We start from the raw sequence: 6,368 nt of genomic DNA, 5'->3' as shown, positions 1-6,368 counted from the left end.
TGGCGCCTTACAGACTAACAGACATATTGGTAGATGTAGTCTATAAGGTGCCACAGGACTCTTGGTTGCTTTTTACAGATCCAGACTAACACGGCTACCCCTCTGATACATGGTAGAAGTGACAATTATGATATAGAAAAGCCATGAGTATTCGATAAATATTTCTGTTCTGTATTTAGAAAAAAGCAGGATGATGTATTAATATCTTCTAATGTTAAATATTTTCTATTCTATCAGTAAATAGGGAGGATGTTAAACAGCAACTATTACAGTTAAATATTTTTATGTCTGCTTGACCAGATAACTTGCACCCAAGACTATTAAAGAATTGACCAAGGAGCATTCTGAAACACTGTTGTTGATTTTTAACAAATCTTGAGACACTGAAGTTCCAAAGGACTAGAAAAAAAGTTAAAGTAATCTCAGTATTTAACAGGGGTTAACATGTTGACCCAGGTAATAGGCTGACATCAATCCCAGGCAAAATCATGGAAAGGCTGATTTGGGACCCAATCAGTAAAGAATTAAAGGACATAGAATTTTTATTTAAAATAGTCCTTTGTCAAACAAACCTGTTATAATTTTAATGTAGATTACAAATTTAGTTGATAAAGATAACTGCTCGCTTCTATAAGGCCTTTGACTTAGTTCTGTATGACATTCTAATAAAAAAAATAGCACTATACAAAATCAAGGTAGCCCATATTAAAAGGGTTAAAATTGATTAATATGAAGATTGGAAAAAAGCAATTGTAAATTAAGAATTTTAATCCAGTGTGAGTATTTCTAGTGGGGTCCTGGAGTAATTTGTTCTATCCCCAAAGATATTCAATGTCTTTATCAATAATTTAGAAGAATACATAAAATAATTTCTGGTGAAAGTTAAGGATGACAGACAAATTGGTGCAGTGGTAAATAATGAAACAGAAAGGTCACTTATATAGGTTGATTTACATTTCTTGGCAAGGTGAGTTAATTTGAACAACATGCATTTTAATAAAATCTAATACAAGGTCATACATCTAGGAACAAAAAATGGAGGTCACAATTGCAGAATGGAGAACTGTATCCTAGACTGCAGTGACAATGGAAAGGGCTTAGGAGTCATGGTAGATAACCAGCTGAACATGAGCTCCCAGAGTGATGCTGTGGCTCAGAGGGCAAATGGTACCTTTGGATGTATAATCAAGACAAGATCAAATATGACTCAGGCCTTGGCTACACTTGTGTGTTATAGCGCAATAAAGCTGCCAAGAGCACTCTACCTCACTCCCCGTTCACACTGGCAAGGCACTTAGAGCGCTCTGACTCCGCGGCTGGAGCACTCCTGGTACTCGACCTCCCCAAGAGGAATAACGCTTGTTGTGCTCTCGCTGGAGCACCATGGCGCCAGCATGGACACCTAATGCGCTCTGATTGGCCTCCGGAAGTGTCCTACAATGCCTGTTCTAGCCACTCTGGTCATCACTTTTGAACTCTGCTGCCCTGTCCTCAGGTGACCAAGCGTCAGTCCCGCCTCTTAAATTCCCTGAGAATTTTGAAAATCCCCTTCCTGTTTGCTCAGCCACGCGTGGAGTGCTATAGCGCATCTTTCCAGGTGGCCATGCCTCCACGTGCCAGGTGATCTCCAGCATGGAACAATGGCGAGGTCAGGGGTGAAAGTAACTTAAAGGACTTGCCAGTACTCCAGAGTCCTGTGGAGGGGGAGGGGCCTCAACCAGAAGAGGACTGGCCTCTATTGGAATAGGTGGGGCCTTTAAAACCCAGGGCTTTTAAATCAGGATTTAAAGGGCTTGGGGATTCAGCTGAAGCTAGGAGCCGGGCCCTTTAAATCACCCCTGTAGATACCAGCTGCAGAGGTGGCTGGGAGCCCTGGAGTTTGGGGAGGGGTGAAAGTAATTTACATTTCTTACCCATATGGTCCAATCGCAAGCAACCCACCTCTGCTACACACTTCATGGATCCCTCCCATTGCATGACATAGATAGAGAAAATAAAACTACTATTACTAATACCAGTACTGTCTGTAATAAAACTTTACCACTGGAATAAGCCTGAAAAAGTGAAAACTCACTGTCACATTTTTCTCTGTGTCTTCCCTCCTCCTCCAGCCAGGCTGTGGACTCTAGGCTTCACGGTTTCTCCCTGCCTGGCACTGAGCAGCAGCTGCAGGAGCTTCCCTCTAGCTTGCAGCTTGCAGCAGGGAGCAGGGAGACTGGCCGACGGAGGGAGAAGTCTGCCTCCTGCATAAGAACAGTTTAAACTCAGCTGTTCCCTGTGCAGTTCAGTAACATTTCAAAGAGGATCTGCAAGCAGTTTGGACATCACAACCATGATCCTCTGCTGGGGGAGGGAATGGGATAGATTTGAACTTGGAAATGATTCCTGATTTTGATTGCGTTTTTTTGTGCATAGGAGATCCCCTCATCCTGGGGGCAGAAAAGAACTGCCCCTGCCATGGTCACACACACCCTTCCCGCCCCAACAACAACTGGGAGTGAAATTAACAAGGATGCCAGAAACGGCTTCTAATCCTGGGGGCTGAACTGTGCAGGGAACAGCTGAATTTAAACTGTTCTTATGCAGGCAGAAGCAGCAGCAGGCATCTCAGCCAGTGTCCCTACTGCAAGCTAGAGCCTAGAAGAGAACTCCTGCTGGGGGGGCAGGGGGAGGAATGCAGAGCCTTGTCTGCAGCCTGGCTGGAGGAGGGGGAGGGAGGAGATAAGAAACCAATGTGACAGTGAGTTTTCCCCTTCCACCTGCTTTTCTTAGCTCTGGATTTAAGCTGTGCAGCCAAATGCTTGTATTTGTTGTGTATATTAGTATTGGAGACAAGATCCCCTCATCCTGGGGGCAGACAAGGACTGCCCCTGCCATGGTCAAACACAGCCTTCCCTCTCCCCCCAGCTATTGTGAGTGAAATTAACAAGGATGCCAGAAACCTCTCCTAACCTGGAGGGCTGAACCACTTAGGGAACAGCTGAGTTTAAACTATTCTTATGCAGGGGGCAGGTTTCTCCCTCCCTCAGCCAGTCTCCTTTTCTTACTGGTCCTCCGTACTGGCCTACTTTCACCTTTGGGCAAGGTGCTGGACCTCATCAGTGTTTGTTGGGAGGAATCTGTGCAATCCCAGCTGCGCTCCAGCTGTAGGAATTACGATACCTTAGGGCACATATCAAGGGCCATGATGGACAGGGGCCATGACCGGGATGCGGTGCAGTGTCGGGTTAAAGTAAAGGAGCTGCGGAATGCCTAACACAAAGCCCGTGAGGCTAACAGCCGCTCCAGTGCTGCCCCCGCAACCTGCAAATTCTATAAAAAGCTGGATGCAATACCTGGGGGTGATCCCACCTCCACTGCAACGACCACCATGGATACTTCCGAGCCCAGCACAGCAAGGGAGGGGAGGAGGAGGAGAAAAGCACGAACAATGGTGCTTAGATTGCGGGGAGACACCCTGGAATCCCCAGATGCCTGCAGCCAGGAGCTCTTCTCGAGCCAGAAGGAGGGCAACCAGTCGCGGCATCCGGTGCTTGGGGAAGGACAAACAACAGAGGAGGTTCCTAGTAAGTGGCTTTCTTTTCAGGAAGGAAGTTTTTAGGTACGGGCTCTTTGGGCGAGGATGGGGAACCACTGCTGCACATAGGCAAGCTGCGTATGGGCCAGGGTAGAAACTGCATTGTAGGAGAAGACCCTCCCTTGCTTCCCTGGTCACCCTCAGGAGCGAGATATCTTCCAGGATGAACTCCTGTGGAGAATGTTGGGACACTATTCAGTGTAGGTGCCCCCTGCAGCTGTTGGCTCTCCCCAAGACACAGAAACCCAGAGGACAGAACAGTCATGAAACAATCAGTCCCCATGGACCCTGTGCTTACTCACCATTTCTGGGGCTCCCATGGGTTACGTGTACTCACTTTGGGACAGGCAAAGTATGTTTTTTGTGATTGCCCTCCTTAAGTACAGGGGAATCACTGCTCTGTCTGGTGTGTAGAAGAATGCTGCTTCTGTTAAGTGTTGCATTTTCCCTGTATAGGTGCAACCTTGAGAGCTCAGCTGTCATTCTTATCACCGTCCGACAGACCGAGAAGACTCAGGCAGAGGCTGCGTACAAGCAAAGAAGACTGTCACTTTGGATTTTAAGCAGTAACTCAACTGCCAGACAAGACGTGCTGTGAGACTCGTCAGCATGTTCCGCAGCAGTTCAGGCTCCATTCCCACAGACTGAAAGGGAAGACAAAGCGTGCTCTGCACAGAAACCGTTGAAAGACGGTGCCAAATGTAGACAGAAACACAGGGATTGCTGGGATGTGAAGCAATGCATCATAGGGCGTTGGGACAGGATCCAGAATGCCCTACACCCCATGCCTTCTTCCCACAAGCCACAGCACCAGAATGGGAAGAGGTGCTCTGTGGGATAGCTGCCCATAATGCACCGCTCCAAATATCACTTCAAGTGCTGCGAATGTGCCATGCCAGTGTGCTTGCTGCTGTCAGTGTGGACAGACTGGCGCACTTTCCCTGGTGCGCTCTCAGAAGGCTGATTTAACTCAAAGTGCTCTACATCTGCAAGTGTAGCCATGGCCTTGGAAGATAGTATTATATCTGTACACAGCTTTAGTGAGACCATTACTGGAATACTGAGTCCAAGTCTGGTACGCACATGTAAAAAAATGTGTTGAAAAATTGCAAAGGGTAGGGAAAAGAGCTGCAATTATTTGAGGTCTGGAAAACACACCTTATAGTGATAGACTTCAGCTTGATCTATTTTGTTTACCAAAGAGAAGGTTAAGAGGTGACTTGGTCACAAGCTACAAATACTGACTTGGGGAAAATATTTCTGACAGTAGATGGCTCTTTATCACAAAAATGCATGAGATTAAATGGTTGGAAGATGAAATTAGACAAATTGAGATTAGAAATAAAGTGCAAATAGGTAGCACTGAGGGTAATTAACCATTGGAACAACTTACTGAGGGATATGATGGATTCTCCATAGCTTGAAGTCTTTTCCTTGGAGTCTTTTCCTTGAAGTCTTTTCCTAGAAGGATTGGATACCTTTCTAAAAAGATATGCTATAGTTCAAACAGATGTTATGGTCTTGATGCAGAGATTACTGGATGGGTTTCTTTGTCCTATAGTATGTCCAAGGTCAAACTAATCATAATGCCTCTTTCTGCTTTTATCTCCTGCATTTGTTTCAAGCTGCAGTCAGGCTGTTTTCATATGTTCTAAGTGAACTTGACTGACAGGTATTAAAAATTAATATCTGGTCCTTGGTCTTCCATTGTATCTCCAAGGCAACTTAATATATATGTGGTATGCTAATGAATTCATACCAACCCAGATATGCCAACTGTACATGAATCTTACCCAGATTCCTGTTCCAAGAAATAAATTAATTGGCTCATATCCAGTGGGTAACAATACAAAATGGGTTGAGAAACTGAGTCACACATAGTTTTTCATAAAAATATCACAAAAATTCCTCACATTCGGTTCTGGGTATTTTCTCATTCTTTAAGCTCCCAGAGAGATTTCAGCAGATGCCATTAACCACCTTCAGATCAGAGAATGAGGCAAAGCTTAAAAGCATTCCATGGTCTATGCTTGTCTACTACCTATTGAGCTTCACTCCTGCTGCAAATTCAGTTCTCATTCTCTAGTGACTTCTGGAGGAAGGTAACTGGTCCCTGAACACTGTTGGATCTGCCCAAAAGAGAGAGATCTGATTCCCCCCACAACTGCACAAGATGATGAAGTCCCTGCAGCATCTGTTTCCATTCCCGCTCTTTGTATATCTTATCTACTTAGTTTCTAAGCTCTTTGGACCAGGGGCTCTTTCTCACTTTGCCTGTGCCCAGTTTCAGATGGGGTCTCTAGGTGCTCCTAAATATAAATACCACCCTTGATCAGTGGCACCTTTTCTCCAAGGAAGGGGCCACAACCCTGGATGCCTGTTCCTGGGGCGATGGAGTGCCACATGCCAGTCTCCGGAGGAGGCTTCTGTATTCCTGGGCCTTTGTATCTCTGTGGAGATTTGAGCCTAGGCCTCTCCATGCTTCTGAGAACGGGGTGCGGGGGAATCCTGTCCTCAGCAACAGTCTCCATAGCCCCGTCGATGACAGCCGCCCTCATCGCTGCTCCTGGGTGGGAGTCCCCCATCCTTTTATCGGATGAGACGTTACGGGAGGGATCCTTGAGCCCTGGTGGTTCCGGAGGCTCCTCACTCCCGGGCTTGCGCCCGGGCACCACACATCCTGTCGCTATGGGAACAGACGCCAGCGCGATGCATGCCGGGCTGAAACAAAACGCAATAGTAAGAAGCTGTGGTAAGCGGTAGCTGTCGGCCAATGACGTGCCCCTGAGAT

This window comes from Chelonoidis abingdonii, chromosome 22, assembly GCF_003597395.2.
Source record: "Chelonoidis abingdonii isolate Lonesome George chromosome 22, CheloAbing_2.0, whole genome shotgun sequence".
NCBI classification, from domain to species: Eukaryota; Metazoa; Chordata; order Testudines; family Testudinidae; genus Chelonoidis; species Chelonoidis abingdonii.
Note: the sequence above shows the minus strand (reverse complement) of the source record.